The following is a 14,827-nucleotide window of genomic DNA, read 5'->3' as shown; positions in this document are numbered from 1 at the left end:
CTCCAACCCATAAAAATGTTGTGAACAGTCATGTCAAAGTTCAACAGTCATGTCAAAGCAGTCAGTAAATCAGCATACTATCATCTCAAAAACATAGCAAGAATCAGATGCTTTGTTTCTAGTGAAGATTTAGAAAAACTTGTTCATGCTTTTATCAGCAGCAGGGTGGATTACTGAAATGGACTCCTCACTGATCTTCCTAAAAAGACAGTCAGACAGTTGCAGCTCATCCAGAACGCTGCAGCCAGAATTCTAACCAGAAGCAGGAAATCAGAGCACATCACACCTGTCCTCAGGTCTTTACACTGGCTGCCAGTTACATTCAGAATAGATTTTAAAGTATTATTACTGGTCTACAAATCACTAAATGGCCTAGGACCTAAATACATTACAGATATGCTCACTGAATACAAACCTAACAGATCACTCAGATCATTAGGATCATATAAACTAGAAGTTCCAAGAGTTCAGTCAAAGCAGGGTGAATCGGCTTTTAGCCACTATGCCCCCCGCTGCTGGAATCAGCTTCCAGAAATGATCAGATGTGCTCCAACATTAGGCACATTCAAATCAAGACTGAAAACACATCTGTTTAGCTGTGCCTTTACTGAATGAGCACTGTGCTGCATCCAACAGATTGCTCTATCATGTTTTTCTCTTCTTCTTCATTCTTTTATATCACATTTTACCTGTTTTTATGTTTTGTTTTGTTTTTACGCATTTTTATTATTTGTTTTTATTTTTATTTTACTTGTTTCTTTTATTCTTGTTTATGTAAAGCACTTTGAATTGCCACTGTGTATGAAATGTGCTATATAAATAAACTTGCCTTGCCTTGTGAAAGCATCCCCTCACTTTCACACTAAAGTCTCTTTACTGAAACTCATTTGTCCACAATCAGCACAAGCAAACCACTTGTCATCTTGACTTCTTGACATTTAAAAACAAAAAAAACAAAGAATGCTTTCCAGATGTCATTAACATTATCAGAGGGGGTCAAAGGCAAACAATGCAAGGCTGAACTGCTTATTAGCAGCGGAAAATTCCTCCGTGCTTGTGTTATTCATCCTTCTGTGTGAATGAACAGTGAGTAATTTAAGAGCTGGGTAACAGAGGTTAGAAAAAGGGCCCCTGCTCTGCTCCACTGGACCAAAAGACTGCTTCTATGTAGTGTGCCGGTGACTCCATTTAGTTAGCAAGTGTCACTTTCAATTTATGCATATGGAGAAACATGCTTCTGTGTGTATATGTGCACAGACAAGTGTCCCATTCAGCTTTCACTTTTCTACTGAAATAGTTGTAGCTGAGACAGTAAGTTAAAGTATTAGAAACTACTAAGATTATTTTTATTAATTGTGGCAAAATGAAATTATTTGTAAATCTAGTCTATAGTTGCACTGGTATATTTATAGAATTAGTCAAAAATATATTGCATGAGTCAAAATTGTTCTTTTATGCCAAAAAGTATATTAGAATATTAAGTAAAGATCGTGTTCAATGTCCACTCCCTACACTCAAAAGAATCACTTTAGCTGTTTGTTCAAACTACTTTTTTAAACATGAGCTGAAACAATGCAATTCTTGAGTTTTTTTTGTGACAACTTAATTGTTTTGTGTTCAATCCACTTAAATTTGTGAAAACATATGAGGTAACGTAATTCCTTCATGTTGATCCAACACAAATCAATTGTATGGAACCCAGCATGTTTTACAGTGTACATACTAAAAATATAATTCGATTTTTAATTATTGATATTTTCAAGAACTAGATGTTTTTGAACCCTCGAATCCCAGATATTCAAATGATTATTTATTTTTTCTGCTTTCAGATGATGTATAAATCTAAATGTCAATGTATGGCAATCTTTTCAATAGACATTTTTACATATTTTGTAAGCAAAACTTTACAATAATGAAGATTTTTATCAGCCAATCAGGTCCATGAATTCCATAATTGCACTGAATGATCACTCGCACCTCTAATTTTAATTATTATAGACAGCTCAAAGTGGCACAATTAAACATTAAAAGATCATGATCTCATCTCAAACACATGCAACATGAATGATAATGATTTGCAAATGTTTATTAATCCTTCAAAGCGCTGCATTTGATCGAGAGATTCACTTTTTACATTTTTTCATTTTGTTACAAACAAAAAAAATAACAGAAATACTGGGAGAACAGTTTATAGTTAGATATAAACACTGATGTTTATGTTAAAGATTAAAAACACTGTTTGATGAAACTTGATGCTAGTGAATGTTGTAGCAATTACATTGTGTAACTAACAGCAGGCAACAAACCATCAAAATGATTTCACCGAATAGGATTTCAAAAATGATCAACCTATAATGAAACAAAGTTTTATGTGTGAACTGTTGAATCAATAATTGAAAATAAATATGATTTGTTGTACAAGATGTTGAATTTCTATATTTAGCATTATCAGCAACAGTAGCAAAGCTCATTTCTATTGAATATTTTCCTTTTTCTAAGCTGCTTTCTCTTGATTTTTACATTTTATTAAAATTACAGGTTCTAAGTTCTGTTTGTTAAAACCAATGTTTTTTGTAGTAATATTTTTGTATAAATGGAAAGCAATTGCCATTTGTTTCCTCCCTTTTTTTCTAATCTTAAAAATGGTCTAATCTGTGAGATTTGTGATCCACTAATTAAAATGGTGCAAAAAACCCCGAAACAATAATATTTATTACATCCTAAGTAAGCTAACATAATTTTTAGACAGCTGATTTGACAACCCATGCTCATTCGGAAAATGTACCTTTATATACATTTCCGAAGATCACTAACTACATGCCATGAGCTACTTTTTTTTTTGCAGTTTTTGTTATCGCAAATCCATCAGAGGCCGCTGTGTACTCCTTTTTAGATCTCACATTTCTCTCCTGAGTGCCATTCATGCCTGGCAGTACTGACTGTTGACTGACTGATTGACTGGCTGACTGACAAATGGAAAGACCCACCCTCCTCCTTCCCTAAACCCAACCAATAGTGTTTTCAAAAGCACCAATCCACAGTCCACCCACTTCCTTAATCCCCATCAACAGTTTTCAAAAGCTACTACTTACTACTATTATTATTATTTATTATTATTATTATTGTTGTTGTTATTATTATTATTATTATTATTATTATTATTATTATTATTATTATTATTATTATTATTATTATTATTATTATTATTATTATTATTATTATTATTATTACTTGTCCTCTCCCTGATTTCCCATCCTCCCCTTTTCCTCGACATCTTTGTCATAAATGGTATTACTTTTATTTTTTGTTATCATTTTTATTATTACTGTTCTGACTTGTCCTGTTATCTTTTCATTATCATTATTATAAGTATTAATACCATTATCATCAGTAAGGTTGCAGTTGTTGTAGTTGTAACGGTAGTAGTTGTAGTAGTAGTAGTAGTAGTAGTAGTAGTAGTAGTAGTTGAAGTAGTAGTCATTGTAATAGTATCGATTGTTATTGAGTAATTGTTACGGAGATTATAGAAGTTGTAGTTCATGTAGTAGTAGATGTCGTTGGTATAGTAGTAGCAGAAGTAGTAATGGTGTGGTTGTTACAGTAGTAGTAGTAGTCGTTGTTGGTGTAGTAATATCAGTAGTAGATGTTGTTGATGTAGATGTAGTAGAAGTGATTGTAGTAGTAGTAGTAGTAGTAGTAGTAGTAGTAGTAGTCGCAGTAGATATTGTTGTATTAGTTGTAGCTATAGTACTATCAGTAGTGGTAGTCGTTGTAGTAGTATCAGTATTAGTAGACACTTTAGTAGTAGTAGTCGTGGTTGTAGCTGTAGTAGAAGCAGTAGTAGTTGTAATATAAGTAACTTACTGTAGTAGTAGTTGGTGTAGCACTTGTGATTTATTATTATTGTTGTCAGTTATTACTGTTGTCCTTTCTCTCTTTTTACTCTCATATTTACTATCATACATTAATAAGCATTGTTGTTACTCCCTACCTCTGACTGGTTTCTTTCTATATGTTTTATCTATATCTGTGACACTTGCTTCATTTATTGAATGTTATTGTTCCTAATGTATGTACTCTGACCTGTCCACCAAGTTACCTTTACATGCATACACACACTCACACGCACACACTCACGCACATACCAGTACCTGACTATATTGTTGATGTTTTTGTTTTGTTTTTGTTTTGTTGCTTTGTATTTGTTATCTGTTGATGTTTTCTTGTATTTGTATGATTTTTGCATATTCTAATTAAAAAAAAAAAAAAAAAGTTTTCAAAAGCAATCCAGAAAAAGAAAAGCCCTCACCTGATTTTTACCACGTTTTTTTTAGATTTTACCACATTCTCACCCTGTTATTTACTTTTTTTTTGGCTTGTGTCTTTGTCTTTTTCTTCTTTTTGGAACCATTCTTCAGACTCGAACCCCGTCGTCGTAGTCAACTCCTCTCTGCATCTCAAGTCCGCTAACATACAAGGCGAGCTAACTAGACAAACTAGTAACAGTGGGAAAGCCGTCCATTCAGAGGTAAGAAGTCAGCTGGCAAGCACAAAAAGGAATGGTGTCATGCCACCCGGTAGCGTTCATTTTAAAGATGAAATGCAGCCATACGTACTTCTGTCTACATAATTCACAATCTCCAGAAATGTATATAGAGCTACGTTTTTAGAATGAGCCTGTGTTGAGATTTGAATAAAAAAAGGAAATATTTTGTAATTTCTTTCCAAAAGTGTTTTTTTTTTTTTAATTTTAGCTTCACTTTTGTCCAGTTTAACACATCATTCCTTTAAGGAAACAATCTTACTGACACCAAGTTAAATGCACACTTTGTTTTACCTCTAGGTGACTGAGTAAAATTAACAGAGCAAGCAAAAATTAACTTAGGTGCAGTTTTCCACTTCTAATTTAGCACCTTCCGGACCCACAAGACTTCCTTTTCCTGTTTCTCAAGAGGTGCTATTCTCTTTCGAGTCGACAATTTCCTTAAAAAAACAATGTTGTTCAGAAACAGCTCCTAATTTAAAATGTAAGTTGAAATCTCATTTTAAATGTGCTACATTTAAAGCCTGATTAAAATGTACATTTCCAAACAAGGTGACTAAGGTATGGAATGTGAGCCGTTAATGAAGCTTCACAGAGCAGCATGCTATCTGAACACACAAGGACTGAAGGGCTGGGCTTTTGACTTCCTTCCCAAAATCACTGAGAACTGTTTTCTTTCCCTTATGAGTCTCAGTGTTCAAGCATACACTAACAGGAAGCAGTGCTCAATTGATAGGGCTATTCAAACAAAAGTAGTGTGATAATCTGAGTGCACTCTATGGATCAACACACACAATGATGCATGCAAAAAAAAAAACACTTCAAGAAATGCTCTATTACAATGGAGATCAAGAGTAAATAATTTCTTAGCATTATTGTATTTTTCTCTAAATAACCAACCAAACCAAGGTACTTTAACTAAAATCCAACGGAAACAGTCAGTAAAATTACTTTATAAGGGAATCATAATTACTTTTTTAAAGGATTCAACTACTGCTACTCAAAACACCACAATACCATGGCACTTCTCCAGCTTTACTGACTTCTGCACACACTTCGAGTTTAGTCTTTCTACAATCTGAAGATGAACATACTGTTTACCATCAGATCCAAGTAGATTAAACTTGCTTTAATCACTAAAGTGAACTTTGGAACAGTTCTCTGTCCACACAAAATGCTCCTCAAAGGTTTGTCTGGGCTTTTGATTACTCCTGCTGATGAAGGTTTGGTTTCTGCAACTCTTTCAGTCTAAATTCTCTCATCTTCTGCACATTGTTTGATAAAACAGATCTTGACTCTGTTCAGATCTAACTTGTGATCAAGTCTGCTGATCCTCAAGATTCTCTACATTATCCATTCTTTTCATGCATTTGACTTTGTGAGTGGCTTAAATAATTTAAGACATTGTACCTAGCAGATATGTTTATCCATTCCATTGTGCACACTTGATGGACGTGTGTGACTGTTAAAGGTCTAGTGAATGTGCATTTTTGACAATTACAGCCGAAACATTTATCACAGCTCTTCCAGAGACAGTGTTTGAGCTCAAATGCATCAAATGTAAAGCAAAGGAGAAGTGTCTTGAATTTATGAATAAAGTGTGTGTAAAATAAAATGTTCTCTGAGCCACTTTGCTCAACAAGACAGCCCAAAGGACATACTGTGGTGACATTTAGGCTAGTAACATTAATGAGATTACTAGAACATAAAACATGCTTTATTTTTTTATTTTATTTTTTTTTGCTCAGCTGAAAACACCAGCACTCTTACAAAAACACTCAAGTTTCTGCTGCTGCATTTAACCAAAGACTACAGAATACACAAGACATGTCACTCGTATAGCTTTGGATGGGGAAAAGTGTATGGTCAATATCATAGATACATTAGATGTCGCCTACCCTGTTGTTGTCTATTGGAAGGAATGTTTCAATAAAGCCGCCATTTTAGTACAGGCTAGCGCTCCTTTGAAATGAATGCGGGACCAAGCTGCAGTGGAGGACTGTGGCCATCTAGAGCCGGAGAATTACACATATATCTATGATCGGGAGTTTTCCCGGAGGTCAGTATGCAGAATTCTTTTTATAAATTACGAAAATTATATTTTACATCACTATTCTACATTGATGGATAAGTGATCACACAGGCATTCTTGACAAAAAGCTTGTGGTTGTGTGTATGGAAATTTACTATCTACCCACCTTGTTAGATTTAATCTAATTGGTGTCCTGAAACACACACTAGCCATCAATAATACAAGTTTTTGGTAGCGCAGCGTCCCGTTGTCATATTTCTTTTGCATTGTTTGCTGATTTTATTTAACATAACTAGCATAAGCTGAGTATTTAGTATGAGTTGGTGCTACTTTGCCTTATGGTGAATGCAGTAAGTGACTGTATTATCATCAATAACTTTACCTGTGTAGCACAAAAGTTCATAACATACAAAAACGCAAAAAAAATAAACCTTACCTATGTAATGTTCTGCCTCAGTGCTTTGCCACTTTCTTTGTTTGCTCGTTACCACACCCGTAGACAGTGCTAAAGTCAAGCATTTTCATGTAGTAACACTGTCTTGGCTAGTGCAGTTGAATGACGATTGTCCTGGGAGCCCTGTACAAATATGGCAGCGCTATTGACACATGCTCAGAGTCCCTATGCGATATCTAGTGTATATTTCTATGGGTCAATATGGTCAATAAAGTGTATGGTCAGAATGGTCAATATGATGAATGAAGCCCCACCTTCTAGAACAAAAGCCAATAATCAATTGTTATAAACTGACAATTTTCCGGGGGAGTGGCTCAGACAAAAAGTGACATTTTCTTTTGTGTGTTTTGAGCATTTAGAATTGAACTAAAGAGACAGTTGTTTAATTTTATTTATGATTCCAAATCTAAAATTTAATCGCAGTTTTGGAGAATATTATGTTTCCCCGTTCAAACAGAATGCCCAAGCATACTGCCCAAAAGACGTTTCAAAGAAGGCCGCTGAGTGACATGACTTGCCTAAAAGGAACTTCTCAGTTAGGGTCAGTAACTCTGGTGTAATTTGAACGGAAGCAGGTAGTCTAACAATATAGTGTTCCAGAGTGCCGACATTATTTTTGCAACAGCATATGTGGGATTTCCGCATTCTTATTGAGCATTGGTACAGCCAGTGCTCAGGACTGTTACACATGCTGAACACATGACCAGTGCTTTCTGCATGTGCTTTTTTTCGCACAGTCTGTGAATGCATTATCTACATCATGGTTCAGAGCAGGCTTTACCAATATGGCAGAGTAAAGAAAAGGTGTGCTTTCCTTCAGCTTGCAGTAGAAAACCGTCAGTTTACTGTTAGGAAACCCACATCAGGCAAGTCTGATGTATGGGAGTCTTTTTCATGAGGTATCATGATAATACCTCAAAGTTTTACCCTTGGTTAAGAGGTCCTGCAGACCTCTATCTTTGCACAACATACAGTTTTATCTGTTACCTCTCTCTTTTAGTAGTACCCAATTTAAACGTGAGATTCTCAAAACCAAATCTAAATTTAGTCGGAACGATCGTGACGGTAAAAAAATTATTCTAAGCGGGCAGTGTGTGAACAAAGCTGGAGCGTGACTAAAAAATCTGTCCCATGCAGACCTCTACTTTGGTTTGACTCATTCTCCAACTGTCTGAAAAATTTTAAAAAATGCTAAGCAGTGAAACAAACGCTCAGCACCTCGTCATTCAAAAAAATGCTGAAATGCTGAAAAAATATGCTTACTAAGTAATTAAGTAAGGGGAACAGACAAATGCTTCATGATATTAGTTTTACTAAATAACTACACTACTCTCCTGCCTACCTAAATTGCTGGGATGTTTTACATGTTGACATTTTTAAATACCTCTATCTTTTACCTTTAATTTCTTTGACTTCTATCTTTTTCTTTTTTTTTTCTTGGTCTATATATAGCTGCTTTGACATGATCTGCATTGTAAAAAGCACTAAACAAATAAAGATCAACTTAAATTAATTGAATTTAATAAACTAAAAAAAGGGCATTTTTTTTTCTTTTTCCTGTTTTAAAGATATACTAAATTGAACCATGAAATTTGTGAACCGATACACTCCTAACTGTATGTAATTCATGAAATAAAAAATGTCTCTTTTACTCATGTTAGAATTATGTCAAACAGGACCAGGCAGTGACCTTGAAATTTGGGAAATGAAAAACATTCCACTCTAATTTTGTCCTTTAAAACATGCACTGCAAAGAGGTGCCAAAATCTAAAGATGAGATGTTGTTCCTCAAGGCTTTCAGGGGGTTGAAATGTTGCCAACAAAGACACAGGACACTCCAAATGTCACAAAGGGAAGGACACACAAACAAGACTGAATTAGAGAGCAGTTCGGTCAACACGAAACACAATAGGCCTAGTTTACTTTCTCGGCACACTCCCCTTTTCTTCTTCACCCTGCCCACAAAAGAGCACACTAAAACACTAATCAGTATTGATAACCAATACCACCCACCTTGGGCTTTTTGTCCTTAGGTTTGTTTGGGTGTCAAATTCCTTCAATTTAATAACATCTCTAACATTAGCTATAGTATAAAGTCAAAATGAAACATTAGCACAGGTGGGAAAGGTTTAATGGCATTGTAGTGTCACTTTACATAAACAAACAATTGCTTAAGTTATGTATAATATAGATGATGAAGCTTCAAAAACAAAACACTCCAATGAAATGGAGATATTATGTAGTATTTTGTATATTTAACAGAACTGGAGATCAATGATCTAATGATTGTTTACCATCTATTCATTTAGAAAATACATTCATTCATTCATTTTCCCTCTGGCTTAGTCCCTTATTTACTGTATCAGGGGTCACCCCAGTGGAATGAACTGTCAACTACTTTGGTATATGTTTTACACCGCGGATGCCCTTCCAGCCACAACCCATTACTGAGAGACACCCATACATTATCACATTCAAACACTCATACACTACAGGTCAACTTAGGCCCCGTTTACACTAATGCGTTTTAGTTTGAAAACGCATAAGTTTTGCTACGGTTACGCCAACCGTCCACACTACGCCGGAGTTCTCGAGCGCCGAAAACGGAGCACTTTGAAAACGCTGGAGAGGCCGTTTTCATTCTGAAACGCTGCTGCTCCGTCTCAGTGTGGATGATGGAAAACGGAGACATCTGAAAACGGAGGCGGGGCTGCAGACATTCGCCTCTCTGATTGGGGCTTTTCCTAATTATTAACTAGCCTACACACACAGTTCAGTCCTGCATTCTCTTCTTGTAAGTTCAGACTTCGCAAGTTTGATCAAGGCTGCAGTCTCTTCTTCTCAGTTTGATATGGACAACAGACTATACCGAGGACACGGGTAAACCTTTAAAGGGAAGTGTACTTTATAACTTCATTCACTACACCCTGGCTACGTTGTTTCACTTTCTCAACAATAAAATGTAAACATGATTTAAGGAACTGCCTATTTTCATTTTAATATTAGCAACTTAGACAGCAGAAATGTTGAGGTGTCGAGCTGCATGAGCGTCATCTTCACTGTGTGGATATTTATAACAAAACGGAGCCGATAACAACTGCCTCCTTTCAATTTCAGTGAAAATACAAAACACACCCTTTCTTTTGCTGAATATCAGTTTTAATAATCAATAATGGCCATTATAAAAGTATAACATACAATAAGTTTATACATTATAGGAAATAAAGGCAAGCGATCAGTCAATATACAGAATAGGCTACGTGGTTACATTAATTATTAACTTATCTTTGCGCTCAGCCAAAACACGTTACCTGAGAACAAGTAATAGATTCCAATGACCAAAGTCAGGGAATATGTCGTTAGATAAAGACAACAAGATGAATGAAATATCCCGTTTAATAAATATAGTGAGATTAGATCCAGCGGGAGATGCTTGATGAGAAGTCCGACTAGCACAGCTCTCATCTGGGTAGATAGGCTGCAGCGCTTGCCCGAGAGTGTGTGTGTGGCCACGTGATGTGCATTTTCAGCGTTTTGGTGTGGACGGAGAGCAGTTTAGAAACGCTGGGTAAAACGTGAGTGTGGACGCGGATCGTTTTCATTCTAAAACGCCGTTTTAAAACTAAAACGCACTTGTGTAAACGGGGCCTTAATTCATCCAATTCACCTATAGCGCACATCTTTGGACTGTGGGGGAAATTGGAGCACCCGGAGGAAACCCACACTGAAATGTCAACTGGCCCAGACAGGACTAGAACCAGCGACCTTCTTGCTGTGAGGAGACAGTGCTAACCACTAAGCCACCCTGCTTCCCTGAGTAAAACACACTTTAATAATCTCTTTAATAATGCTTATTATAACTCTGACCATCAACAAACAATCATTGGGTCCAATAGGCAAACAATCATAGACATGAATCATACAGCAAATTTTATCATATATATCCTCATGAATGCGTGTGTAGGTCGATAGGTAAAAAAAAGAATGTTGTATTAAAATTACTTAATTAAAATGCTAATTTATTTGTCCTCATGTCATTACAAACTTGTAAGACTTTTGTTCATCTTGAAACATCAAATCAAATCTCTCCTTCCCTCCATTCAAGTTCTATTCGCCCTAAAACGGTGAACTTTACTGGTGTAATATAATGTGACGCTGGACAATAGAGTGCGGATCTAAATGCAGGTTTTATTTCAGGAATGGTCAAGCAAGCAATGGTCAACACAAGGGCAAACAGACAGGCAAATCCAGAGTCGTGGTCATAAATAGGTGGATGGTCAAAGACAGACAGTGGATAGGAATAAACGATAAAACAAATCGAGGGTCATGCATAGCAAGACAAGGCAATGGAAACGCATATTAATGTTCACAGTGCAGTTTCCAAGACTTAGCAATAAAGTGTGTGTGCGATTTTTAAAGTCCATTTACAGTAATCAGTTCATGACCGGCTCCCAGCCGTGAACAGTAGCGTGGGAGAGGTGCATGACTGGATCTGTAGTCCATATAATGCACTTAATGGATATAATTTGTAGTCCTGTAGATCTGCGTGTCTACCAGCGATATGCCAGGATTAGATCACTGGTGATTGTGACAATTTGCTCTCATGCATCAAGCAAGCATTGTTGAGTTTCTGGGACTAATCTGATCAGTAAATACAGGACTCATAATTCCTGACTTAAGTCTTGAATGGTTTACCCACCAAATAATGTTCCTTTCAAAAAGTCAACACAGTTCAACAGGAAATCTGTATAAGGCTGCCGAGTAATCATTACAAGCTGTAAACGACTTTTATAAATTGCACAGGATTTCACTGTAATATGAACTGTACTTTACTGTAGGGTAGTTATGCAGTATCTTACTGTATTTTAAAGTTACATTGTGAAACTATTTTACAGTAAACATATACATACAATACTGTAAATGCATATACAGTAAGTTAAATGGTGCTGTACTTGTAAATACAGTATTTTTGCTGTAATCTACTTACAGCAAGAAACTGCCAAATTGCTGCCAGTAGGTTACTGTAGATTCAGCAGGAAATTGTTAACAGTGTACAATACAAACTGCCCTGTCATGCAAAAGCCTACACTGGTGCTCTCATGGGGTATCGTGTGTTTATAATAAAATCACAATAGAAATATAACATAGCAAAAAGCAGCTTCCTGTAGCTGCGGGACCATAAGGACCCCACAGTCTCCACGTCCCAGTAATTACAGTCTCATAGATCAGCAGCTAAAGAGAGTACATCAACATTACAGCACATGCGCTGTGCTTCTGCACGGTACACCTCGTTAAAAACTTCCACAGCGACTAACAATTACAAAGACAGCATGGAAGATCATTGCACATAAAATGCTCTCTTTGTTCCAGTGCCCAGACAGAGGAGGCTCTCTGTCATTGCCGGGAGAACAGATGGATTTGGTTCTGTGAGGAAACTAGAGGACGTTCAGGACCGGTCACATAAAGGAATGAGGGAAGGCATCCGAGATCTTCAGAATTTGGTCAATGCATGTGTTGTAGTGGAAAATTAACTGATTAGATGTAAACTAACACATAGCAAACTAGCGGTATAATGGGCGTGGTTAAACATATTGTTGCTGAAGCTTCAAACTGATGTCAACAATGAACGCTACTCCAAACGTGAAATCAATTGAACAGACTTTGACTAAAGATTACTTAATTTCTTTTTTACAGTGGATAAACTTGCACAGATTATTTGTTCATCTAAGGAATCACAATGTGCTCTAGCAAAATAAATATTGTACATTTTGATTTCACAGAGACTTAAGAAATAAAAATATTATTCTAAAAATATATTTAAAAAACAAAATTACACCAAAAATTATATTTATTATTAATTCATACATTAAAAATAAAAAATGATTTGCCAAAACATATAACTCTTCTTTTTATGTTGCATATTGAAGAGTGCTATTACAAAAAAAAAAAAAAAAAAAAAACATTTTTTATGGAAATGACTAGAAACCAGTGTCCAGTGTCCCTTGTATCTGTGGTTACATTCATTAAACAGCGGTGTGTTGGGTGAATTGATGACTTTCACGGTCAATCACAGTCATTTCTGTTGAGCATGTGAACACAATGGCAACCGTGGTGCCAACCATAGACTATAAAAGATATGGACCTAGTATCTATGACGTCACCCATAGGTTTCTGAACACTGCAAGAGAAGCTACAAGTAGGTGCGACCAACCGTCGCCATTTTGTTCGCACATCATCGCACCCACCGAGGGATGCCAAACATGGGCAAAGAGGCGGAGAGTGAGCAGAGCTACAAATACCAGCAAGCATTTTGCTTAGACAGATTTTACTTTGAGAGAACGTTTAATACTTCATTACCATCGCCTCATTTGTGTTCTGACCACATGTGCTTGGTTGTTTACATCATCAATAAAAGTGTTTCAACTTTTAAAAACACTGCTTTAATACATTGAGTCACTAAGCATTGTTCCTATGACGTTTTTCAACAGGAGGAAAACGTAAATTAATTCCAAACACTTCAGATATAGTCTGTGTTAGTATATGCAAGACCATTTATGAAATCCAGGCATAACACTGTACGACAACGCTTCAGATGACTGTTGTACAGTCCACAGCTAATCAATCTGTCAGATTCTAGAGTGCTTTACAGGTCTAAAAAAACATTATAAATGATAAATGATCTTAAATAAAACAAATACATTTATAGAGATGGTACATAAGTATAACTTCACTCACCTGGCAAATGGAGGCAACTTGAACAGTTTGTGAGCACAATTAAGTGCACACAGCATGCCATATCATCTGATAATTGTAGGAAATAAAAGGCAATTGACTGTGTAAAGAAACATTAACCAAAACAAAAATTTGATGTATGTGCCAAGCTCAGCGGCTAATTAGCCGGAAACAGCTGAAGTGACAAGACAGCAAGCAGCGAGACCTAACTGTCACTCAATGCCCTTAATTATGCAGACTTAATAAAACTTAATAAAAACTAATGGGATGAGTTATAAAAAAAAATAAAATCACCCCCTTACAGTTGTCATGAAGAGTAATCATAGCTTTATGTACCAAAGCCAGCTTTTGTACCAGGCTGTAAAAATGTTTTTATCAGCTGTAAAAAAATGACCAATTTACCAATGCTGTCAGAAATCAACTGGATTTCCTGGAGCCAGCCCCCCAAGGCGCGTCAATGAATTGCAGTTTTAGTTACTTCCGTATTGGCTACCCGAGAGAGAGCGGGAGGTTGCCACTTGGTGCCTACATTAAACTACTCCAACCATGTGGTTAAAAATGTATTGAAACTAACTGAAAAAAAACATTAGGGATTATACATATTGATTGAACAACATTTTAGGTTAAATATCCAAGGGCGTAGAATTGGCATGGACTGAGGGGATGTGTCCCCACCAATATCCACCAATTACTGAAATGTCCCTACTAATAATATTATTGACTTCAAGATAAAATAATGCTCCATCAACCCTTCGTAACCTACACACGCACAAAGTCAAGTTTGCTACGAGTTCAGCATAATGCTATTAACCAAGGCTGTGCAATTAAGCAAAATTCGGTTTTGATTTTGGACTCCATAATTATGAAAAACAATAATCGAGATAAAACTGTTAAATTGCATCACACACCTCTCTAAATTTCTCAAATTCTTACCTCCTCAAAGCCTGACTGCAGTAAAATCATGTAACTTGACTTTTGCATTATGGGGCAGGATTGTTATTTGTATTATGAAGCGTTTATTTTCTATCATTAAGTCCTTTATTCATGTTTTTAAAAGCGCAAAACA

The 14,827-nt window shown here is 36.1% G+C and overlaps 2 protein-coding genes across 3 annotated transcripts in view; both read right to left on the bottom strand.

Annotated features, from left to right (window-relative positions):
- Positions 1 to 14,827, bottom strand: part of c2cd3 (C2 domain containing 3 centriole elongation regulator) — a 453,012-nt gene that overhangs the window by 384,476 nt on the left and 53,709 nt on the right. The window lies entirely within an intron of this gene.
- Positions 1 to 14,827, bottom strand: part of nectin3a (nectin cell adhesion molecule 3a) — a 120,340-nt gene that overhangs the window by 82,509 nt on the left and 23,004 nt on the right. The window lies entirely within an intron of this gene.

This window comes from Danio rerio, chromosome 15 (assembly GCF_049306965.1).
Source record: "Danio rerio strain Tuebingen ecotype United States chromosome 15, GRCz12tu, whole genome shotgun sequence".
Taxonomy (NCBI): domain Eukaryota; kingdom Metazoa; phylum Chordata; class Actinopteri; order Cypriniformes; family Danionidae; genus Danio; species Danio rerio.
Note: the sequence above shows the minus strand (reverse complement) of the source record. Positions and strands in the feature narration are given on the sequence as shown.